Source organism: Suricata suricatta, chromosome 13, assembly GCF_006229205.1.
Source record: "Suricata suricatta isolate VVHF042 chromosome 13, meerkat_22Aug2017_6uvM2_HiC, whole genome shotgun sequence".
Classification (NCBI taxonomy): domain Eukaryota; kingdom Metazoa; phylum Chordata; class Mammalia; order Carnivora; family Herpestidae; genus Suricata; species Suricata suricatta.
Genome location: NC_043712.1, coordinates 65,675,921 through 65,688,057, shown reverse-complemented (window position 1 = coordinate 65,688,057; position 12,137 = coordinate 65,675,921). Strand labels below are relative to the sequence as shown.

The 12,137-nt window shown below is 37.6% G+C and overlaps 1 long non-coding RNA gene across 1 annotated transcript in view; it reads right to left on the bottom strand.

The window, feature by feature from the left end:
- Window positions 1-1,435: 1,435 nt before the first annotated feature.
- Window positions 1,436-12,137, bottom strand: part of LOC115276540 — a 29,893-nt gene continuing 19,191 nt past the window's right edge. Inside the window, exons 2-3 of the long non-coding RNA XR_003901989.1 lie at window positions 2,881-3,008; window positions 1,436-1,657 (exon numbers count right to left, since the gene is read on the bottom strand). This is a non-coding gene — a long non-coding RNA (uncharacterized LOC115276540). The remainder of the gene's footprint in view (window positions 1,658-2,880; window positions 3,009-12,137) is intronic.

Genomic DNA, 12,137 nt, shown 5'->3' with positions numbered 1-12,137 from the left:
GAGTACTCACTCGTGTACCTTTGCTCACCAGGTTTCCAGAGCCCCAAGGCACTGCTGGTGCTTCTGTTCCCAGATAAAATAGACTGGGCACAGCTCTAAAAGGCATACGTGGGTGCCCTCCAGGAAATGCCGGCCTCGCCAAGGAAGTGAGCACCCTCCAAATCAGCAGGACACCAAATACCCAGGAAAGGATCAGACTAGATTTTTTGTCCCCACCATAAAGTTTAAAACAGTCACAAGAAAAAGGACTCTTGAAAAGTGAGCCCAAGTACAGTCACGTCTACTCAGGAGAAAGTGGTGGTACCTGGGTAGTCTCACATCTCAGGAAATTGATTAACCCCCTGAAGCAATTCTGAAAATCCTCTGCATTTCCACCTCACCATGGAGCAATGAAGAATCATGGAAAGCAGGTCAAATGAATCACTCAGGAACATTTTTAAAAAATGTATCCCCTGTCAGAAAAGGTTGACCCTGTAGCTACTGGCACAATATACTGCACTAAATGGCCTCCTTCCACCCGCACCAGGGTCTTGCTGGCCAGGATCATTTTTCCCATCTCCCATCAGTTTTCTCTCAAGAATGAGAAAAACAAAAAGACTTAACTTAGCAGTTCAGTCATCCAAGTCATTATTAAGCCATAGTCATTACTCATTAATAAGCCACAGTCACCTGTCACTGGAATACCCTTGCTTTCCCATGAGTGACTCCCTTGAGAAACAGTTGTTATTTCCCAAATTATAGAAGAGCATTCTCCGAAGAGCCGCTTTACCTGGTGACAGAGCAGCAAGGGACTCGGAGCCCCGCCTGGACGTCGGGCCCAGGCTGCACTGTGTGGTCTTCAGGGGCCAACTGGGGAGACTTCCTTCCCAGAGGGTGTCATGGACACTAGCATTATGGAAACAGTACTGAATTAGGGTTCAAGCCACAGCTCCATTACTTTGAAGGAGCCCTCAACTCATGTAACCTTTCTCATCCTCGCTGACTGCTAAAATAGAATAATACCTACCTCAGGGGTTACACAGGGGTCTAGGACAGTGTTTTGAAACTGTAGGTTTTTAACTGAAGATAACAAGAAGTGTATTGGCATCACAAGCCCGGGTGTTAACAATAGAGCTACTGAAATAGAGAAATTCATAGCAGTAGACCCTGGGATGAATGATAACTTATATGCATTTTCCAGTTGCTAATGAGAGTGAAAACTGCATATGAGCCATCAGAAATGGGGCCAGGGTCAGATCCCCAAATCCCATCTTTTTCATTGTCTGCCTGGAGAAGCTATGTCACAGAGCTCCTGCAAGGGCACATCCATCTTCATTTATGAATTAAACTTGCATTATTTTTTTGTTTAAAAACAAATAAAAGAGCCCTTTTTACTTTAGAGTAGTGCTGCCTACTCCTAATGTATAAATTCTCATAATAAAATCCATTTCACTGCCATTTTAAAAAATCCATTTAATCTGCCTGGTCTTTCCCTTTGGAAAGCGACTGCCAGGTCTCTGAGCCAAGGTCACACAACACACGGGCGGCTGCAGGCACCTCCATTCATCCACGGTAAATGCTTGAAGTGTCTCTTTGTCCCTCATCCACTTCTCCTCAGAATCTCATCTTCACCTGTCATTGACCTCCTGGCTCTTCAATTCCAACTGCAATCTTGCCTCTGGACTTTGAGATGTGTTTATTCAGAAAACAGTGAATGCCTGCTGTGTGCCCGGCACTATTTGTTCACAGTGAACAAAACCATCAAAAACCTGTGGGCCCCTGGAGTTCATGGCCTAGTTCACCCCTGATTCCTAATGTTAGAATCTTGGTTTCCTTGAATGGGTTCTGACATGTCTGGACCTGGAACAGTAAACTCTTGGGCACCAAATTCCAATTGTCAATTCTCTCATCAAGAAAAGGGCAACTTGAACTCAATGGCACATGGAGCTTTCTGGAAACCAAGCTCAATAAAACCAAATAAACTGCAATAGGGCATATAAATCCAAAAATTATAGGCATTTCAGTTTCCACAGCCTCCTTTGGTGGATTTTCAGTAGAAAATGGCCAAGGTAACCTTCCTTCCTTAACATCTTCTCTTCTAGATGGATATGATGGGCTGGGTCCCTTTCCCCTCTATAACTACTGTGGATGTGTCCATTATGTCTCACAGAAATGCCTCTCTCTGCAACCATTTAGAAAGTTAAGGAAGGGAAATAAAACAGAATACCTTCTTTAAAACAGGAGTTCCAAGTAATTGAAACACTAAATTTATTTGTGTTCCATTCCTAGCAAACTTGATGCTCTATCTGTGTTCTTGAACAGAGTTTGGGGTTAAAAAATAGGTAAGGAGCTTCATTTCCAGTACCAGTTTGAAAATTAGCCACTGGGTGACAGGTTTTGTTGGTTTGCTTTTTCATACACTTAAAAATGTTATTCATTTGGCACATGTAGAGTTTAAGAGAATAGCAGAGCTTTCTAGTTAAGTTGGAGGCGAGCTAAGTGCCTCTGGATCCACATGTCCCAAGCAGCACACCAAATACTTATGAAACTAGAAAGATGTCAAATTGCAATAACACTGGAAACAAAGGAAATTAATAGTCCAATGTTCTCTGGGAGAAATTTACTCTAACCAAAGCATAGATGAAGCCCTGTAACAGAAGAACAGAAATGTACCCCTCATTTGACTGAAAAACTCTGGCTGAGAGACATCAGGCCTTTGCTGCCCATAGAACTGGTAGCCACTGTTCTACTGCCAAGAAACCACTTTCTAAAATGATGGTTGTTTGTTTCATTCCGGACTAGTCATTAGTGCTGCCTACAAGGATTTCTCTCTCTCCTCCTATGTATATGATAGGATTGCACTTCCTTGGTTCCTTGATTGGATATAGACATACCACTCACTTTTGCCTCAGAAGGGTGTTGTATATGACTTCTGGATGGAAGCTTTAACACCCAGGTCACATGGCCACACTTCTGTGTCTTCTGCTAAGGGGAACAGAAGCTCTCCAGACACTGGTTGCTCCAACAGCCTGGAATGAAAAACAAACCTATTGCGTCAAGGCATTGAGAGTTGGGGGCTATTTGTTACTGCAGCATGACCTAGCCCCTGCTGACTTCTACTCATATATCTTAAACAAGGGCTGCCAGGTATTTCTAACAAAATATCAGAACCCCGGGGGATGGAAGAGTGAAAAATAAGCATTTAATTTTTTAATTAATCAAAAGTAATTACATTTTATAATATTTGCATTTTAAAAACTGCTCTTTTGTTTTATAATAACTAGACAGATCAGGGTTGGCAAACTTTTTCTGTAAAAGACAAGATAGTAAATACCTTACTTAGCCTTTTTGGGCCATATGTATGGTTTATTACAGTACTCAACCCAGCTGTTGTAGCACAAAAGCAGACATAGACATTGTTTAAGTGAATGTCCAAAGCTATGTTTCATTAAAACTTAATTTACAAAAATAGATAGTGGGCTACACTTGGCACACATGGCATGCTTTGCCAAGTCATGATAGAGATCACTGAAGAAGGAACAGAATCAACTTTGTACTGACTTCCCCCACCCTTTGACTTCATTTATTGATTTGCCTATTGCTTATTACACTGAAAGATCTTTCTACAGTTGCATTTGGGACAGGAATCAAAGCCTGAAAATGAATTAATCTCAAAAGTTTTAGAGCTTCTGTTAATTAAATAATGTGCTGGGCCCACAAGGAGAGAAATGGTATAGTTAAAGAAAGAACTTAATCATAAAAGGAATTAGGAAAGAGATGGTTTTTTTTCCTAAGTGAAATCCATTAACATTTTCTGATTTCATCATGGTTGGATATTTTCTACAAGAAATGCAGCATGCACAGAGGTCACAAAAATGCAATACACAAAATTGTTCAAAGGACATGTTTCCTTAGGTAACTTACATAAATATTTAAAGCTTCTTTTTGTAAAATTTTCAACTAAATATACTGGAAAACAATTGCTTATACAATGCAAATGTAACTCTTTTCTTAAAAAGCAATTATTTTTATCAAGGGATTGAATTTTCTCAAAATGAAAGAAAGCACCAATTTATTTCTTATTTTGAGCAGTGAATATAATGAGCACAGAAATAAGTGAATAAAATAGAGACAAGCTTCTGGAACTGTTGGCTATTGTAGTAGGGTATATTATTGGCTCAGAGTTCTTGCTTCCTCCCTGATCCTTGTTGACATCTTCCACAGTTTACCTTCCCATCCTATTGATATTTTGCTCAGCCAAGTGACCTGTTTGGGCCAATGAAGTGTCAACAGAAAGAACGGTGTGGTATTTCAGAGCAGAGGCCTTTAACAACCTCTCACAAGTTTGTTTCCCCTCTTGCCCTCTGCCATCTTCCATGGGGAAAGATGGCCCTTTGTAGTTGCTATCTCTGATATAAAACACATGGTACAGACTTGAATTTGAACCCAATCCTTAGCCCAAAGCAGAACCATCCCAACCAATTTACAGATTTGTGGGTGACAAAATTAATGTTTGTTACTGTATGCCACTGGGATTCTGAAGTTGTTTGTTATGCACTGCTATCACATTAAATAGTTGACTAATACAGCTATTACTTACCATTTCATATTAACCATTCCAACGAATCTACAGATCTGTGGGTAACAAAACCAATGTTTGTTGTTGTATGCCACCGAAATTCTGAAGTTGTTTGTAAAGTATTATTACATTAATAGTTGACTGATACAGTTATTACTTACCATTTTATATTATTTACCATTTTATTTTATTATTTTTCTTGCTTAATCAGAAACTATTTGGGGGGTGCTTGGGTGACTCAGTCTGTTGAGCATCCAACTTTTGATTTCAGCTCAGGTCCTAATTCCAAGGTTATGGAACATGAGCCCTACATTGGGCTCCATGCTTAGTGTGGAATCTGCTTAAAATTCTCTTTCTCCTTCTGCCCCTCTCCCTGACTCATGCTCTCTCTCTCTAAAATTAAAAAAAAAAAAGTGTTAAAATATTTCTTACATTCCCTTATGAAAAATTGTGACTTGTAAATAAATTGATTATCAATTCAGTAAAAAGGTCTCAACTCTCTTAATAAACCCAGCTATCAAGTGTGATTAAGCCTAATAGTTTCATGGAACTCATTTTCAAAGACTTCTTAACTTTACTAATTTTTAAATGGTGCAGCAGGGTAGGGTTTTGAAATACTAACAGATGTGTCCTCAACTATTCCCTGTGTTTCACTGAATTATTCCCTGTAGGACCTTTACCCAATCCAAGGGCTAGGAAAAAGACACCTGCTAACTTAAGAAGTAATGCTCCCAACTATGGATTGCAAATCGTTAATAGATCACCACATTGATTAAGTAGGTCTTAAGCAAGATATTTTAAATAAAAAATATATTAGAAAACATCCAATTGTATCACATATAAAGGGTTAATATTATTTTGCAAATATATATGAGAAAAAGAGAGACTCAATGTGATGAAAGTCAAAACAAAAACAATAAGGAGTCACTGTCTTTTTTTTTTTTTTTTTAAGGGCTTTATTATGGGCTTAGGCTCGCCGGGCCTAAACTCAGGCTCACAGACTTCACCAGCGCAGTGGATCTGTGCTGAGAGCCAAGAGTCACTGTCTTTAAGAAAGTTTATTTTAAAAGAATTAGAGGCACCAAATATTTGGTTCTAATCAATCCTAGACCCTTCTTCAAACTGTGGCTACCACTTTACTCTCTGCATTACTCCAGGGCTATAACTACATATAGGGTAAAACAGAAGGACATCATCTAGAACATGGAAAAGACCACAACAAATAGTATACTAAACAATGAATAACTAAAGCCATTTCCATTAAATCAGGACCAAAATAGGAATGTCCATATGACCACTAATTTTAAATAATATTTAGAAAGTTTAACTAATGCACTAAGAAAAAATTAACCAACATAAAAAAGAAATATTTTTATTTTCTTAATGCCGTATTGATGACATTATTGGATTCCTAAAAAACTCAAAATGTTATAGAAGACAGAATTAACTTGGTAATGGGGCTAAATACAAAATAAATACATAAAATTAACATTTTTATTCATAATAACAATAGCCAATTATAAATATATGTGAAAAAAATTGTGATAAAAACTAAATAATACATAGTAACAAGAATGATCTTTTTAAGTTATAGGACCGACATCATAAGGCAAGCCACACAGCGGAAGAGATATTCACAAAGCATATATATCTATCAAAAGAACTTGTATCCAAAATGTATTTTTAATACTCTTTCAAAACAATAAGAAAGTGACACCCAGTCCATTAAAAAAAAAAAAAAAAAAAAAAACGTCAAGGGGTCCCTGGATGATTCAGTGAATAAAGCGTCTGACTTGGGCTCAGGTCATGATCTCATGGTTCATGGGCTCGAATCCCACATCAGGCTCTGTGCTGACAGTTCAGAACCTGGAGCCTGCTTCAGATTCTGTGTCTCCCCTCTCTCTCTGCCCCTCCCCCACTCACACTCTGTCTTTCTCTCTCTCAAAAATAAGTAAACATTTTTCAAAAAGGCAAAAAAAGTTTAACCAGACACTCTATAAAAGAGGCTACTGGAATGATAAATAAGCATGTGAAAAATATTTAACATTGGTCACAATGAGATACTACGTACTCATCAGAATTGCTAAAATTCTAACAACCGACAACCTAAGTTGGCAAGAATGGGGACATCTGCTCTGACACAGAGTTGTCAGTATTGTCAGTTGGTATGGCAACTTTGCAGAACTCTGGCATTCACCTGTTAGAGGTGAACATCTGCATACATCTGTCTAGTAATTCCCTGCCTGGCATGCACTCAATGGAATGTGTAGCTAAGTGGACCAGCAGACATGTATAAGAATGGTTTGAGTATCGTGTATAACAGCCAAAACTTTAAACATCCCATATGTCCATCAAAAGTAGAACAGAGGATGGGGCGCCTGGGTGGCTCAGTCAGTTAAGCCTCCAAATTCAGCTCAGGCCAGATCTCACATTGGTGGGTTCGAGCCCCGCATCAGGCTCTGTGCTGACAGCTAGCTCAGAGCCTGGAGCCTGCTTCCGGTTCTGTGTCTCCTTCTCTCTCTGACCCTACCCCTCTCATGCTCTGTCTCTCTCTGTATCAAAAATAAATAAAACATTAAAAAAAAAAAGTAGAACAGAGGAATAGAAACAGAAAATGATGCCGCCATTGTGGAAATGGTATGGTGATTCTTCAAAAAATTAATCATATGGTTCAGCAATTCCACTTGTAGGTGGAAAGCAAAAATCTGAATGGATATTTGTACACCCACGTTCCCATCAGCATTATTCAAAATAGCTAGAAAGTGGAAACAAGAGAGGGCCCATCAACAAATAAATGGATAAACATGGACAAAACAAAATGAATGGAAAAACAAAAATATTCCACATAATGGAATATTTAGTCTTAAAAAGAAAAGAACATCTGACTCATTCTATAACACAGATGATAAACCCTGCAGTACTGAACTACATGAAATAAACCACACACAAGAGGACTGATAATATGGAGTCCCACTTAATGAGGCACCTAGAGTAGCCAGACTCTCAGAGGCAGAAAGGTGAATGATGGCTGCAAGGGGCTGGGGGAAGGACACAGGGGGAGTTACTGTTCAGTGAATCAAGATCTTTCTTTGGGATGACAAAAAAGCTTCTGGAGACAGATGGTGGTGAGGGTTGCACAATGTAAATATACTTAATGCCACCGAAAGGTGCACTTACAAATGATGAAAATGGTAAAGTTAATGTTATCTTTATTTTACCACAATAAAAAAATCTAACAGAATTGATATACTGTCATGTATTCATATAATGAAATAATACATAGCAACAAAAATGAAGACACTATCTTCATACAATATAAATTTAAAAATTTTTAAATCAAATAGCTAAAAAAAGGATGTCTGTGTTTGACTGTATATAAACAATGACAAAAAATAAATGCAAAAGGTTACCTTTACGTCCTTAGAAACAGAGAAAACACAGTTTTAGCCATTCTAGATTGCATTATGCTCCAGTTTTATCCTTAAAACCTTCTGAAAATGGAGGCCAAGAACATTTCAAATAATCAAGACAAATATTTATGTAACTTTTCTTTTAATCTTCTTTAATAAATAGACAAAAAGCAGAAATGCCAAAGTATTTCATTCCATCCTGGACCCTAACATCCTTTCCACAGCTGCACTGACAGTCCCCTCCTGGGCCATGCTGGGGTCACAACTACTCAGGTAGGAGCTGAAGGACACATTGCAGTGAAGGGTTGTGTCTCAGGTATGAAATTCGGAGGAGGGAGGGACAGAGTCAGGAATGGCCTTGGAGAGGTTTCTGCAGAGTCTGTCATTTTTATTTACTGTTTCTGATGCAGGCAGAATGATAGATTGTTTTAAGTGGCCAAGAAATATAATTGTATCCAACTAGTCAACAGTTCTCTGAGTGAAAGAAGTTCCTGGACAATGCATCTGGGGCTCCCATCAACAGTGAAACAAGAGGGATACACTAGGTACTCATCCACTTCCTTTAGGATCAGAGAGGAGGACGCCGGCAACACAGGTGGGCAGTTGTGAGGTCAAGGCCAACTCTCACCCCAAGCCAAGTGAGCTACGTCTGACTGGCCCTCCATTGCTTCAGGGTCAAGTGAGCAGAAAAAAGCAACAGGGAGCCTAGGAAACAAGTTAGGCCCAGAGAAAAGGGTGGTCCACTCAGGCTACTGAGGAAAATCCACTACATTCATTTTTCTAAAAGAATGAGAAGCACTCAAGTAAGGAGAAAAGTTACTCCTGAAACATGTAACCCTGTACTACTCTCCTAGGATTCTCTCCCAGAGCCTTTGGAAGGAATGTGGCGAATACATTTCTGTTGTTAAAATGCCTACTTTGTGATGTTTCATTATAGCAGCTCTAGGAAACTAATACTATGAGATTAAAAAAAAAAAGTGGATATGATGTAAATGGACAGTTCCAAATCGATAACAATAAAACATCCATTTATCTATGACCTAGCTTATGAAAGAAAAGTTACTGGTAGCTCCAAAGTCCCTTCAGAGAGCCCTTCCCCAGTCACACCTTTCGACCCTTATTTATCTCTACCATCTGAAGTTTTGTGTTAAGCATTCCTTTCTTTTTCTTGTCATTTCTATCTATCCCAAACAACGTAGTATTTAGTTTAGCCTGTTTTGAGCGTTTGTATACACTGAGTCATACTCTATATATTCTTCTTTGTGTGTTCTTTACACAACATTTTGATTCTGAGAGTAAGTCATGATGATATGTAATACTTCAGATACAATCTATTTTGCTATGAATAGCACTTCGGTGGTCACCTATTATTTTGTTATTATAAACAACATTCCCACAAACATTCTTGCATATGTCTCCTAATGCATATGGGCGTTATTTTAGAACTATAAAAACCCTGAATTACAATAAGCTTAGAATTGAAATAGAGTTTTTACCTAACAAGAGAATTGCTGAATTATAGGGTATGTTTTGTTCAACTTTATGAGAAGTATACTCTAATTACATAGATAATAGAATTAAGAGGAACTTTTTAGATGTCAAAATCACAGACTTGAAACAAGATAGAAAAGATGAGATAACTTTAAGTGGAGTGTTAAAGTCATTGCATTATCATCGATGAGTTTCTTATGTTTGTGATTAATTGATTTATATATTTAGAGGGCATAAATATTTATAACTATTAGCTCTTCTTGGTGGATAGACTCCTTGATTGTGATACAATGCCTTCTTCATCTCTTGTTACAGTCTTTGTTTTAAAAATCTAGTTTGTCTGTTATAAGTATGGCTACTCTGGCTTTCTTTTGACATCCATCAGCATGATAGATGGTTCTCCATCTTCCCACTTTCAATCTACAGGTGTCTTTAGGTCCAAAATAGTCTATTATAGACATCATATAGATGAATATTGTGGGGCCTTTTATATCCATTCTGAGACCCTATGTCTTTTGATTGGAGTATGTAGTCCATTTATATTGAGGATGATTATTGAAATATGAATTTAGTGCCATTGTGCTGCCTGTAGAGTTAGTGTTTCTGGTGATGTTCTCTTTCTAGTCTTGTTGCTTCTGGTCTCATTTTGTTTTGTTTTTTTCTCTGCTTCTCCATTCAGAATCCTCCTTAGAATTTCTTGCAGGGCTAGTTTAATAGTCATGGACTTTCTTAGTTTTTGTTTGTCCGGGAAACTCTTTTTCTCTCCTTCTATTCTGAATGTCAGCCTTGCTGGATAAAGAGTTCTTGGCTGCATATTTTCTGATTTAGCACTTTGAATATATCTTGCCACTGCTTTCTGGCCTGCCAAGTTTCTGTGGACAGATCTGCCATGAACCTGATCTGTCTTCCCTTGTAGGTTAAGGGCTTTAAGAAAACAATCAGTTAATAATTCAAGACATCTGACAAGGATATGGAAAAAACCCAGGTCAATCTCACTTATGAATATAGATGTGAAAATCATAAGTAAATATAAGCAATTCAAATGTAAAAGTACATAATAATAATATACCAAGTTGACTTTACTCCAGGAATTCATTCATGACTAAATATTATGAAAAATTCATATAATTTATAAAATGAGTCAAACTATGAAACATAAAAGTATATAATCATCTCAATCAGTATTAAAAAGATATTTGATAATATTCAGCATCTATTTATCTTTTCTAAAAAAACTCATCATGAATCAATACTAGAAAATAAGATTATTAACATGATGAAAAATATCCACATTAAATTAAGAACAAAGATAGAGGGGCGCCTGGGTGGCTCAGTCAGTTGAGCTTCTGACTTCAGCTCAGGTCATGATCTCATGGTTGGTAGGTTTGAGCCCCATGTCAGGCTCTGTGCTGACAGGTCAGAGCCTGCAGCCTGCTTCAGATTCTGTGTCTCCCTCTCACTGCCCCTCCCCGTCTCATGTTCTCTCTTTCTGTCTCTCTCTCAAAAATAAACAAAATTAAAAAAAAAAAAAAGAACAAAGATAGAATGCTTGCTTTCACATCCATTACTCAAACTAAAATTTCTAGTCTATGTATTAAGAAAGAGAAAGCATAAATATTATATAGGAGACAAAAATTAGAAGGGAGAAAAGTTATTATTCAGAGATGATATATGGTTTGCGAGTGATTATTTCACCTAGATAACACAAGATTTAAAATCTTATATTGTAACATTAACACTGAAAAATCTCACCATAATGGAGACAAGCATACGCCTCATTATGTGTCCAACAAAGACAGTCTGTCCTACAATATGGGCACAATGACTTTAGTGGAGCAACCGATTAAGTAAAAGACTGGCATTAATGATCCAGGTTATACAAAAAATATTAACTACTGACACAGGCATCTATATCATTAGAACAAACAGCCAGTTTACTTCCGCTTTCACTCTCAGACATAACGTTATTGTATGGAATAAGGGATGAAATTGTCTAACATTTATATCATTATCTCTTTTCTCCCTTTCTTTCTCTGTGGTTTTTCTGACAGAGCAGACATTTGAATTCATGGACTTCAAATGCATATGTAATCAAATGTCGTTATAATAAATAAAATAAAAATATAATAAAATAAAATAAAACCTTGATATCCAGTTGAGTCCATTTGTAGATTCTGCTTTTGCTTTATACCAAGCTTGATGTAAAATTCAGTCCTGCTACAAATCCTATCCATCAACAAATAATCCTCTCACACCAAAAATATTATTGAAAAACTAGAATTTGTTAAGATATGGATAGTACAGAGGCTTTGCAAGTGCGGGGACTGGGGTACAGAGGAAATCTCTGTACTTTTCATTCAATTTTGCTATGAACCTAAAACTGCTCTGAAAAATAAATTTTATTAATTAAAAAAAGTAGAATTTGCTAACTATATTGTAAAATTAAAGAGCTCATGTCACATAGCATATGTTATTTCCATCAGGCAATTCCTATGGGGCAACCACGACCCCAGTTCTTGGTCCCAGAACTAAGAGGCCCAATTCTGGCTTCTTCTAGCTGAAACCATGCCCAGGACTCAAGGTCTAAGGAGTCAAAAAGCTGTGCCCTCCAGAGCCCATGTCTTCAAACTGTCTTTTGGTCCCTCACCTACTCTCTCTCTTCTTTTCTGTCCATCCAA